The sequence below is a fragment of the Ostrinia nubilalis genome, chromosome 3 (genome assembly GCF_963855985.1).
Source record: "Ostrinia nubilalis chromosome 3, ilOstNubi1.1, whole genome shotgun sequence".
NCBI lineage: Eukaryota > Metazoa > Arthropoda > Insecta > Lepidoptera > Crambidae > Ostrinia > Ostrinia nubilalis.
Window position 1 is genome coordinate 17,640,782 of NC_087090.1, and position 13,538 is coordinate 17,654,319.

Here is a 13,538-nt window from a genome sequence, read left to right on the forward strand (position 1 = left end):
GATTTAACTTGTCAAGAAGATTATTATGATTGATAAACTAAAACCTTCTTGTTGGTTCAACCTGCCATTATCTATTAAATAAAAAAAACTACATTTTGTAACATTGCACTGATAGGATAGAAAAATAAACAAGCAAAACCTTATTCGTTAGCAAACGTCATATTTATTTAAATGTTAGCAGCACTGTTTCTTGCACTGTTATGTTGGCAGGTTTGACTCTTACAGTACCTAGTGCAAGCGAAAACCGACACTAAGGTGACGAACCTTTTCATTCCGCGACTGTACATTAAGGCTGAGTTGCTTCATCTTACTTTAACTATAACAAACGTAAAAAATCTGTCAAACTCCAACAAAAAACCCGGTTATTGTAAGGTTAAAATAAGGTGGTGTAAGTCAGTCTAAGAATATAACAAGTTTTGTGTAAGTTTCGAGGGCAGCAGATGTTTAAAAAAATCCCAAAGTTGACGACCAGCTGGTTCCCTACCACTCACCTCTCTATTTCGATGCGGTAGGACGTCTGGTCGGCGTCGTCGTGCGTTGCCTGTAGCGTCTCCGGGTGCACGATGGTTGCCGCGCCGCCGCCCAGGTCCCAAGTCAACCGTAGTCTTTTCTTTTCCACCACCAGCTTCATGTATTTCTCGTTATCCTGGAATATCACGGAAATTCAAATAAATGTTCATAACTTGTTAATAATAATGTTGCTAGAATTTACAGGCAGAAGAATCGATCGAAGAAGTCCAGAACTGAGATGAACCTTAACTTGAATTTTGGCTACACTGTGGGCATCTCTGCTTAATGTGCATCAGTGTTTTCAAATGGAAACGTCTCATCAAACATTGAGTAGACAACCTGTTCTGCTTTCAATAAGATGCTCTATGTTGTTCCTTGGGTTCCCACGTCCAGCAATGGCCTGTCTGGCTGAATTCAGAGTCTTTGAAGTTACAACAAGGTGCAGCACCCAACACGGCCAATCACATCAAATGTTGACACTACTTTGAAGAAAGAAAGATACTTGACAGTTAGCTAGATGCAAAAAGTTATAGATCATCCATTGAGGCATACTTTGGGTTCCCACATTTAGCAGAATCCTATCCAACTGAAGCCCAGCTTACGGGACTATTCCCACCTCTCGTTCCCACCGCTGCACCTCCTGTGTAGCCAGGATCTACTGATTGACCGGCGACCGCCAATAAAAACCCAACCAGTGAAGGTCAAGTTTGTCCCGGGGGAAAGTTAAACTGTCATTGGACCCGCAACGAAATTAATCAGAAGAACATAGGAGGAGTTCGAAATTAAGGTTCGACTTCCCTCCATTGCAAAGCGGATGTCAGGAGACAAACAAAGGTTTTTGAAGCCCAGTAGCCTTATTCACGTAACAAAACTTCAACAACAACAAATCGCTGAGTTGCGATCGTATCGAGTAATCGTTCTATCGAAATGACCCTTGTGAATACGGATTTAAAACTGTTTTTCAATAGGACGACTTCTAAACGTCAACGAGATTATGACTGTGTCAAAATACGTGAATTCTCACCTGCGAGTCGTCAACGAGGTGTAGCAGCGGCCCGTCGCGCACGCGCGCGTCGAACGACACGGCGAGTGCGAGGCGCGTGGCGGCCGGCGCTGCGCCTGATAGAGCGTATGCGCGTGCGCAGCCTACGCCCGCTGCTGACGTTATGTGGGACTCTCCCCGCCTACTCACTAAAGGCGGGGCCTACCCACTAAAACCCGACGGTTTCCACCAGAGCCCAAAGAAACTGTCTTTCCCGAAGACTCTAATCCGGGCATTTTCAAGGCACTTACAGGGCAGATATGTACCATCCTAGACTGCATCCCACTTAAAATCAGGTGTGATTGTGGTCAAATAACTGCTTTGTTATGCATAAAAAAACGGAGCCGCGAGTTATTGTCCTAGTTGGACATTCGTACAGTGATTGGTCCTGTACAGCCTGTATCCAGGTATTTTCCCTGACCTTTAGGCCATGAGTTCTGGCCCGATTTTCACCCGCGCCCGCGGCGGTTGTGGAATTGCGGTTTTATTTAAAAACTCACGGGAGCGGTTATTCTAAGAACTCGCTAAGTCACTGGTACAAAATGGTCGCCCGCAACGGCAAAAACCGCCGAGGCGGTTACCGCGGCCCGCGCGATTCTACTAAAGCCTGGTCCGTGAGCACGTAGAATCCCGTCCAATGACCCCAAGCTGCCCATCCTTGTCGCTCGCACGTAATTATGTTGCTGTCGCGCTCGCACACTCACTGCGCTATAATGACGCGCGAGCGATAAGGATGGGTAGCTTGGGGTCATTGGACGGGATTCTACGTGCTCACGGACCAGGCTTTAGTCGCCCGCCGGTGCCGCGGGACCCGTATACAACCGCGTCGTGAGTTGAGCATTAGTTTTTACATAAGTATCTGTATTCTAAAGAAGCTGCGGGCGTGGGTGAAAATCGCGCCATGAGTTCTTAGCCTTACCAAATCGTCGGTCAGCAGTGGCTTATCCAGCTGAAGTCCAGCTTACCTGCGAGTCGTCAACGAGGTGTAGCAGCGGCCCGTCGCGCACGCGCGCGTCGAACGACACGGCGAGTGCGAGGCGCGTGGCGGCCGGCGCTGCGCCTGATAATGCGTAGGCGCGTGCGCAGCCTACGCCCGCTGCTGACGTTAGGGACACCGATATCTAGGCAGAAGAACGATTAATTAAGAAGCAAAATGACGATTTGTAAGAACTATTTATTAGTCTAAACAAATAAAGAAAGGACATCATCCATTTTGGTCCAAAATCAAAAGTGCCGGCCAAAAAATAAAAGTGCTGTATTCGGACAGAATACGTCCGCCTTAGCATTTATTACTATGGCACCAAAGCTGAAGCACCACTGTGCATCGTAGTATTTGAGTTCTAAAAATATATGAAACGTGGATGACTTTGATCTCAAATACTACGACGCACAGTGGTGCTACAGCTTTGGTGTCATAGTAACAAATGCTAAGGCGGATGTATTCTGTCAGAATACAGCACTTTTTTTTTATTGGCCGACACTTTTGATTTTGAACAAAAAATGTATGAATAGTCGATGACTTTTAGATCTCAAATACTCGACGCACAGTGGTGCTACAGCTTTGGTGCCATAGTAACAAATGCTAAGGCAGACGTATTATGTCAGAATACAGCACTCTTTTTTGTTGGCCGGCACTTTTGGTTTTGGACCAAAAATATATGAAACGTGGATGATGTCCTTTTGACTTTGACTTTGAAGGATGTAGTTATGATTAACAGTGTGTAAGATCTTAGAGAGCTGAGCATCATTCTCATGCCCGTATTCACAAACGATGCTTTCTTAAGTGAAGCAGCAAATAGAACGCACAGCGTTAAATAGAGCTCTGTGATTGGTTCGTGTCTCACACTGTGCGTCGACGCTCACTGTGAGACCTCATAGTAATGTTTGTGAATACGGTTATCAGTCTCCAGCACCAGACTACGCTCTATTGTTGACGCCACTAATACAAGGCCCGGTTTCCTCAAAAACAGAGAGGAGATGAGATTTGATTGAATAATCAATTATATTTCCAAACCGAAGTTGAGCGGAGAGGTGATGTGGAAATACTAAACGTTCATGAATATGTTCGATAGAAAGTCGTCTAAAGTGGTCTTCTTTTAATTCCAAAAGACAAGGTTTACATTCAAATTCAAATGTTAAGGTTTGGCCAAACCAATGCGATCACACACGATCAGCCGGCGTGCAGTGATGGAGATCAATGCATTTAAGTCTGATCGTCATCGCTGCACGCCGGCTGACCTAAGGTGTTACTTTAGTTGTGAGTTTAGTGTTAAGGTGGAAATACGCTGTATAGCATGGATCTATAAAAGAAAAGGCTTACCGACTGCGCCGCATGCTTGGCCTTCGCGATCTTGTCCTTGAGCGCGAGCACGGCGGGGTCGAGCGTGCGCGCCGCCGCCGAATGCTCGCGCGCGCGCGCCTCCGCCGCCGTCGCCAGCGCCTCTGCTAGCTCCGCACCGCGGAGGGTGTTGCCACGGATTTGGGTCACTGAACAAAACATACTTTTTAATAGTCGGTAAAAAATATCAAGATTCTTATCCCACATATCATTGTAAATTGGTTAGATTCATATTAAATTTAGATTTTAGACGTCTTTATGTAGTTGTAAATTGATTTTATTTCTCCTACTTTTCAAACTATATCAACCCCAAAAATATCAAACATAACCTTCCTTCCGGCTGCCGAGTAAATAAGGAAAAAATCACCTACCGTGCTTCTCATCCGCTCCTAACTGCGTGTTTCCCGTTTCAAAGGGAGACCCTGAGCTGAGCCTTAGCCTGGGGGCTAAGACGTCTCCTCAGCTGCGCCCAACTGCGTGTCCCCATGTCTCTGTAACTCGGCCAGCTGTCTCCTCAAGCTGTAGCGCGCTCGGTGCCGCAGCTCGGCCGCATTGTCGTGAGCCTTGTGTCTTGAGCATGCTCAGGTAAATGAGCGGCTCATTTGGCCGAGGCGCTCAAGTGGAGACCCCTGAGCCGAGCCTGAGCCCAGGCTCAGGCTTTAGGCACCTGGGTGCTAAGGCGTCTCCACTTGACATTCACCTGAGCATGCTCAAGTGGATACAAGACTGTACAAAGGACGCGTATTAAGGGTCGACGAGAGACATCGTGGAAATCCTTGGAGGAGGCCTTTGTCCAGCAGTGGACGTCTTTCGGCCGAAACGAACGAGAGACATAAACACCCACCGTGTTCCTCGGCCGCTCCCAGTTGCGTGTCCCCATGTCTCTGTAACTCGGCCAGCTGTCTCCTCAAGCTGTATCGCGCGCGGCGCCGAAGCTCGGCCTCATTATCGTAAGCCTTGTATCTTGAGCATGCTCAGATAAATGAGCGGCTCATTTGGCCGAGGCGCTCAAGTGGAGACGCCTGAACCGAGCCTGAGCCTGGATCCCAACTTGACATTCACCTGAGCATGCTCAATTGGATACAAGACTGTACAACGCACGCGCAAGGGTCGATGCCACCATAAACACCCACCACCCACTAATATTGCAACACCCATGAACGGGTTATTAAGTTATAAGCTCATTGTTTAGATTAAGACCCAATTGTAAACACTTAATATGCAATAAAAAATTTGAATTTGAATTTGAATTTGACCATGTTCTTACCCACAAGGCTTACGACGAGGCGGCCGAGCTGCGGTCGGCCGCCTCGTCGTAAGCCTTGTGTCCATATGACCATAATGCAAGGCTGTACAACGCACGCGTATTAAGGGTCGACGAGAGACATAAACACTTACCGTGCTCCTCAGCTGCTCCCAGCTGCGTGTACCCTTGTCTCTGTAACTCGGCCAGCTGTCTCCTCAAGCTGTACCGCGCGCGGCGCCGCAGCTCGGCCGCCTCGTCGTAAGCCTTGTGTCCATATGAGCATAATGCAAGGCTGTACAACGCACAGACAAACACTTACCGTGCTCCTCAGCCGCTTGTCTTGTCGTCCTCAGTGTCTTGAGCATGCTCAGGTAAATGAGCGGCTCATTTGGCCGAGGCGCTCAAGTGGAGACCTCTGAGCCGAGCCTGAGCCCAGGCTCAGGCTTTAGGCACCTGGGTGCTAAGGCGTCTCCACTTGACATTCACCTGAGCATGCTCAAGTGGATACAAGACTGTACAAAGGACGCGTATTAAGGGTCGACGAGAGACATCGTGGAAATCCTTGGAGGAGGTCTTTGTCCAGCAGTGGACGTCTTTCGGCTGAAACAAACGAGAGACATAAACACCCACCGTGCTCCTCAGCCGCTCCCAGCTGCGTGTCCCCATGTCTTTGTAACTCGGCCAGCTGTCTCCTCAAGCTGTACCGCGCGCGGCGCCGCAGTTCAGCCGCTTCGTCGTACAGCGCGCGAGCCGCCGCGAATACGCGATCCGCGCGAACACCCGCCTCGCGTAATGTTTCAGCTACACGCGCTCGCGGACGCTCGCCGAGCGCGCGCTCGCCCCAGCCTAGTGCGCGGAGGGATACGGAGACGACATCCGCTGCTCGTTGGAGGTGCTCGAGTTTGTTGCGGAGCTCTGTGGATGGTGAGAAAAGTTTAGGTAGTTGATGTCACCAATCTTGATCTGATGGAGAGCTATCGCTCCTCACCACGATCTCACATTTAGTAGTTTTAAAAATTAAGACTAATATTAAATGGAATTGGAGAAACGAAATGGATCGGAAAAACAGGACCCTGAAGCTTTGGACAATGCTTTGTTTCTGTTTTCTTTAGGATCTAGAGGAATCCGAGAAAGTTAAAAATCTCCGACAAAATTGATGACTAAGCCTGGTCCGTGAGCACGTAGAATTTTGTCCAATGACCCCAAGCTACCCATCCTTATCGCTCGCGCGTAATTATATTGCTGTCGCGACTGTGCGACGGGCGCCCGCAGTGAGTGTGCGAGCGCAACAGCAATATAATTACGCGCGAGTGATAAGGATGGGTAGCTTGGGGTCATTGGACAAAATTCTACGTGCTCACGGACCAGGCTTTAGTACTACCATATTCGGCTTACATCTATAACAGCTAATTTCCTTCATTTCTAAAGGAACAAAGATTTGTATAAAACTCACCATCAGATCTAGCCAGCAGTTCCGCACCCCGCTTCTTCAAGTCATTCGACGCCGCGATCCCCGCAGCAGCCGCTCTAGGCACGGAGTCTTGTGAGAAGGCAGTAGCGGCGGCAGCGGCGGCGGCGCGCGCGGTGTCGGCGGCGGAACGTGCTGCGCCCACGGCTTCGGCCACGCCGCCCCATGCGTGGGCCGCTGATACGCCTAAGGAAGCAGCGGCACGGGCGCCGCTGAACACCCTGAGAAAGTAGTGTTCTTGTTGCTTAGTTACTTATCAAGTTTGAATTTAAGCTGCAAGCAGGCGTACATCAAGCTTATAGTGACGAATACGTGTATAGTACGATCTTCGATCACCATCGTCGCTACAGGAGGCATGTAGCAGCCTAGACGGGCTCCTCGCCTTCTGGGGGGATCTGGGGTGGTTGGAGTAGGAAGATAAACCACAAATCGCGCACAATGGCCCTATCATGAGGCTAAGTGCGGTATTCGATTGCCCTGCAAAACTAACTAACTAACGTGTATAGTACTTTACACCGCTGTGGAAAACAAGGAATATCAGATTCTGAAAATACGATGCCTCTCTCTGCCACATCCAGATGGCAAAAAATACTTGCGCCTGTAGATCGGAGTCAGGTTGTAGGTAGAGGATGCTCTTCTTCTTTTCCGTGGCCCTTATGATCTGCTGACAACCTTACCTGTCGTGATCAGTATCAGCAATAACTTACATTTTGTACTGCTTGGCCTTCTCGCTGAGTTCAGCCACGTGTCTTTCCACAGGCTCCAGGTACTTTCTTCTGTAGGCTGGAGTCAGGTTGTACAGGATGCCCTCCTTTTCCTCCGCTGCCTTCGCCAGTGAAGCAAGTTCGGCCGCCGCACCCGGGGCTCGCACCGCCAGCGTCTGTCCCACTAGGAGTGCTGAAGTGATCTCGTCCGTCAAGTTGGTTGCTGAGAGGGAGCTGATGTCCTGCGGGTGGAAATGATTGATGCGGATTAGTGGTTGCAATGTTACTTTGAGAGTATCATTAAGAATAGTCTAGTCAATGTCCAGTCAATTGGTTCCGTAAATTCTGTGAATTCATAAAATTCGCAAGATTGTCAATAGATGTCGCTGTGCTTAGTTGCATCGCGATATTGAAGTTTGTAGCAACTGTGAGTTGCAACGGATTTTGTTTACTGTCCCCCGCGGCCCACTAGGCGCCCCTAAAATGCAGTACAGCGCAGTCGGCAGCGCAGCACCGTGTCTCAAGAGGCGGGGCCGCGCGCGGGTCTCGAATGCATCCCCCACTGTCCTGCACAGCGGCGAGGCGGGGCCACGCGCGGGCGTGGAGCGAGTCCCTGTGGCCCTAGCCCCGTGGCAACAGAGTCTCACCTTCAGCAGTAGTCGGCAGCGCAGCACCGTGTCCCGCGACTTGACTTGACTTTTGACTTTGACTTTGACCTATTCTCGGCACGGCACAGGGCGCCACAGAGCCCCCGGGCCAGTGTCTCACCTCCAGCAGCAGGCGGCAGCGCAGCGCTGTGACTCGGACCGCGGCGAGCGCGTCCCCCGCGGGTGCGTGACAGTTTATATAAGTTTATATTATATATACAGGGTGTAACTTTGCATTCTTGCCATATTTACAGAGGTAACTATATTACTGATACTGAACACAAATCCGTTAAAAAATAATGCCCGAAAATTTTGATTTTTAATTTTGAGTATTTTATTTTATCGACAATCTGTTAAACACATCACTAATTATCGTAACGCATGCACATCACTTGTTAGCGATGGCGATGGAGACTTTTTTACTTTTTATTGTATTTTTAAAAATCTATTGCAATCTATTGTCTTTAAAATGTCTTTTTGACACTTTTGTAAAAAACTGATAAATCCATCAAACACAAATCACGTTATAAATAATACAAAAATGACTGAAGTGTATTCAAACAACGAATAATTTAATCAAAATGGTGCTTGGAGTGTCTGCAAGACGTCTTAGACGAAATGCTTGATGACGTACCCTTAGCGTTACACCAAATGCTCTACTACCAGCAGGATGGTGCTCCCCCACAATAAGGTCGTCAAGTGCGCGAATAATACGTTTGGTGAACAGTGGATTGGACGAGGGAGTCCAGTAGCTTGGCCACCACGATCCTCGGACCTAACACCAATGGACTTGAAATGACCTGGTATGCGCAGAAGAGATAAATAGTGTAAACGACAAACGTGTTACGTGAAAGTATTGTTTCAGTGAAACTGTGAGACAAAACGTTTATGTGTTGCGAAAACTGAAGCGAAATACCTACGCTTCGCCGTGCTAGACTGTGCCTTCATCAGAACGGAGGACACTTTGAACACTTGCTTCGCAGTACGTAAACTTTGTAAGTAGGAACTTATAAATAAATAATTAATTGTGAATAAGGTGATTTCATTTCATACTTAATTTATTAATTTATAAAAATAGGGAACAATGTTATAAATTAATTGAAAGCCTAATAATTATTACGTATTTTTGAGATTTAAGCCCGTAAAGTAGAAAGGAAAATCTAAAATCAACTGAAGAGTATTTTAAAATAATTATTATGACTAGATAAAAAGGCTGGTACCCAGAGCCAAAATACATCACAGATTAATAAGAACTAGGCCACGCCCACTAGGTTTATTCCACTTGCACCTGTAGAACGTGCAAGACAAAATTGGTTTATTCCAATTTGTACTGCAAAACCAAATTTACTAAAAACTCAGTGTACTTTCTTTATGGGAGTCTCTTGTTTATCTTAAATAATAGGTATTGTTCCCTACTTTTATCTCTGTGAATATGGCAAGAATGCAAAGTAACACGGTGTATAAATTCATTTCAATAACGTTCATATTGTATAATAAACGTATGTTATAATAACACTTGATATAATTTTTTAACATATAATGTTTACTTCATATAATAAATCATTTCTAATAATATCATTTCAGATACCAATCAAAACGCATAAAGATATTTGATATAAACCTTACTTAATCTAAGACTCATTTGATGTAATTTTGTTTAATATAAATAATATTTCATATAACAACACAGGCAAACATTTTTGCTTAGTTTAGGTATACTACCTTAATTAAAATATTGTTACTAACCAAATAATTTCATAGCCCCATTTAAGTTTCTTGTATTTAGGCTAAGTCTTTATTCAATAAATTTATCTTATCTTATCTTATCTTATAAAATAAATATTATTTGTTATAACGACTATTTGGTATACTCTTTAATTGACATAATTTCTGATAGATATAACTTTTAGTATGTTCTTCTTTAGCTTGACTTATAAATGACTTTAGTGACAAAAACGAATCGCCGTAAAACCGACTCCACGTAGTCTTGTCTGCCCTACCCTTAGAGTGCAATTTAGAAGCGCGTAGGCACGGAGGGGCGAGGCGGCCCGCGGGCTGAGGAGCAGGTGGCTGGAAGCGAGGCGCCGCGGCTGAGGCTGGCCGGCGAACAGCAAGCCGAAGACGCGGTGTCGAGCGACACCATCTGCGACGATTAGCACGCGAGGGACCGCCAGAGCCCCGCAGTGCCGGAGCCGTGACAGAAGTCTCAAGTTTTTAGTCAAATTTGCCTGATTGCTTGCTTGCCTGCTTGCCTGCTTGCTTGCCTGCTTGCTTGCTTGCTTGCCTGCTTGCTTGCTTGCCTGCTTGCTTGCCTGTTTGCTTGCCTGCTTGCTAGCTTGCTTGCCTGCTTGCTTGCCTGCATGCTAGCTTGCTTGCTCGCTTGCTTGCTTGCTCGTTTGCTAGCTTGCTTGTTTGCTTGCTTGCTTGCTGCATGCAATGCTTATTATAACAATTGAACTTTACATAAAATTATTATTGTTATATGATTTAAGTTTTATAGGAAAAGAATTTTATGTCATTTGATTGTTCGACACTTTATTTTTATATGATTTGAATGTTATTTGTTTTAAATTTTATACATTGTAAGTTTTATAGAAAATATTCATTATATCAAACCATTTTATATCAGTTAATAGTTATTTGTCTTAAAATTATTCGTTTTAAAATTATATTATTCGTTTATTATAATAAATAATTATTATATTAAATGATTTTATGTAATTTGATGTTATATCCTCTAAGTATTATATGATATGTAGTTATATCATACATTACACACCCGTCCCCCGCGGCCCACGCGGCGCCCCCTAGTGTCGGCACGTCGTCGGCGCGCCGCTCCCACTCCTCCAGCGCCGCCTGTAGTATCTCACCTCTAACAGCAGGCGGCAGCGCAGCGCTGTGTCTCGGACCGCGGCGAGGCGGGGCCGCGCGCGGGCGTCGAGCGCGGCGAGCGCGTCCCCCGCGGCCCACGCGGCGCCCCCTAGTGTCGGCGCGTCGCTCCCACTCCTCCAGCGCCGCCTGTAGTGTCTCACCTCCAGCAGCAGGCGGCAGCGCAGCGCTGTGTCTCGGACCGCGGCGAGGCGGGGCCGCGCGCGGGCGTCGAGCGCGGCGAGCGCGTCCCCCGCGGCCCACGCGGCGCCCCCTAGTGTCGGCGCGTCGCTCCCACTCCTCCAGCGCCGCCTGTAGTGTCTCACCTCCAGCAGCAGGCGGCAGCGCAGCGCTGTGTCTCGGACCGCGGCGAGGCGGGGCCGCGCGCGGGCGTCGAGCGCGGCGAGCGCGTCCCCCGCGGCCCACGCGGCGCCCCCTAGTGTCGGCACGTCGTCGGCGCGTCGCTCCCACTCCTCCAGCGCCGCCTGTAGTGTCTCACCTCCAGCAGCAGGCGGCAGCGCAGCGCTGTGTCTCGGACCGCGGCGAGGCGGGGCCGCGCGCGGGCGTCGAGCGCGGCGAGCGCGTCCCCCGCGGCCCACGCGGCGCCCCCTAGTGTCGGCACGTCGTCGGCGCGTCGCTCCCACTCCTCTAGCGCCGCTTGAAGCTTGCGCACTCGTCGCTGCACGTCCTCTAACCGGTAGTCGTACTCCTGGACGGCTGTTGATTGAAGCGTGGCCTGGTATCGAAACAAATGAGTGAGATACCATCCTCACAATTTTCTTAGTCTATCTTAGGGTTGTAACGAGGTCATAATTAAATAAATAAATAAATAAATAAATAGTTTATTTCCAAACCAATTACACTAATAAGCTTAAAATCTTAATCACGTTAATTAACAACTTCGTGTTTAAGCAAATTTGTTGTTCCCCTGACCTTCAAAATAGGAAAAACCTGAGCTTTGAAGGGTCAGTGGTTCGGCTCGCGATATGGGTATGAGAATTCTTACAATTTTCTAAGTTTAAACATTACTGTGAAAAGATATGTGAATTTAACAAAAGAAATATAAAGTAGATAATAAGACGACAGAGAACTGTGAGTGTTGCTTGTTGTATAAGCGTGTGTGTGTGTGTGTGTAAGTGTATGTGTAGGTATGTGTAAGTGTAATGTATATAAGTGTAAGTGTATGTGTGTGTTGTTGTCTAGGACAACAAATCCTCAGTGTCAGTGTAGCCAAGATTTTGCAGGTACAATCTTAACTTCTTTTTAAGCTCAAACTTGTTTAATTTATGTATTTGTAATATTTTGTCTAGTTTATTATACAATTTTGTGCTTAAGTTGTGCAGCTGTTTATCAGCGAAAACAGTATTAGTGGTGGTTGCAGGACAAGGTGGTTTGGGACGACGTCTAGACTCTGATGGACAGTTTATTGGTATAGTCGGGTGTAGCCACAGGGTGGTCCGAAGGATATGTAATTGTCTAACCGTGAGTAGATTACATTCCTCATACAGTTGTGCGGTTGGATATCTCCAGGGCCTTCTATACATAACCTTAAGTACTGCTCTTTGTGCACGTTCAATTTTAATGAAGGTTGTCTTGGAGGTGCCACCCCACACTGGGATGCAGTAGGAAAGGATTGACTCACAAAGCGCTGAGTAGACTGTTGACAGGATATCTCTATCTGCGGAATTGCGCAAAGTCTTGAAGATGAAGATCATCTTACGCAATCGACATGCTACGGATTCCACCTGACTATGCCAGTTTAAGCAGTGATCTACCTGTATACCCAGGTATTTCATTATGGTTGTATTTTGTAACTGGGGGCAGTCGCAGTTTAGGGACCCACTGGAGCATTTATGGGCACGTATCTGAAGGCCTTCATGCGGAGGTTGTGTAGAAGAGCGAATTGAAAAAGTTAAAACTTTAGTTTTATCTGCGTTCAGCGTAAGAAGGTTAAGCCTTAGCCAATTCATGATAATTTTAAAATTATTTTCAGCCAAAGCGAAAGCCTCAGCCCAATCATTTCCTGAGACAGCCAGAACCGTGTCGTCTGCATAGGCTATTATTCGAGAGTGGGGTAACTGTAGGTCACAGAGCTGGTTTACGTATATTAAGAATAACGTGGGACCCAGTATACTCCCTTGAGGAACTCCGAAGTCAAGAGCCTCTTGGTGGCTGACAAATTCTCCTATCCTTGTACATTGCGTCCTTCCCGATAGATAATCGGAAAAAACGCTTAACGCACACCCTCTTACACCCAGTGCATCCAACTTCTTCAAGAGTAAGGGGACAGAGACAGTGTCAAAAGCCTTGGAGAGATCCAGGAAAATGCCTAGACATTTTCTATTACCGTCAACCTCGCTGACTACGTATTCTACAAGTGAGGCCACAGCGTCCTCGGTAGACCTTCCTCTCCTGAAACCGAATTGATTATTTGAGATTAGGTTATTTGCTTCGAGGAAGGAAACCAGACGGCGATTCAGAAAACGTTCAAAAATCTTGGACAAGGTAGGCAACACCGAGATTGGACGGTAATTATTAACACTGGCTCTGTCCCCACTCTTATATATGGGGTGGACAACTGCCTTTTTCAAGGCAACTGGAAACCTCCCAGTTTTCACTGCTAGGTTACATAAGTGGGTAATGACGGGTATAAGAACTGGACAGGACTTGAAGATTCTGGCTGACAATCCGTCCCATCCCACTGCACAGTCATTC

General features: G+C 47.1%; 1 long non-coding RNA gene across 1 annotated transcript in view; it reads right to left on the reverse strand.

The window, feature by feature from the left end:
• LOC135088112 (uncharacterized) overlaps nucleotides 1–13,538 on the reverse strand; it is a 111,313-nt gene continuing 97,775 nt past the window's right edge. Inside the window, exon 2 of the long non-coding RNA XR_010260961.1 lies at nucleotides 1–264. This is a non-coding gene — a long non-coding RNA (uncharacterized LOC135088112). The remainder of the gene's footprint in view (nucleotides 265–13,538) is intronic.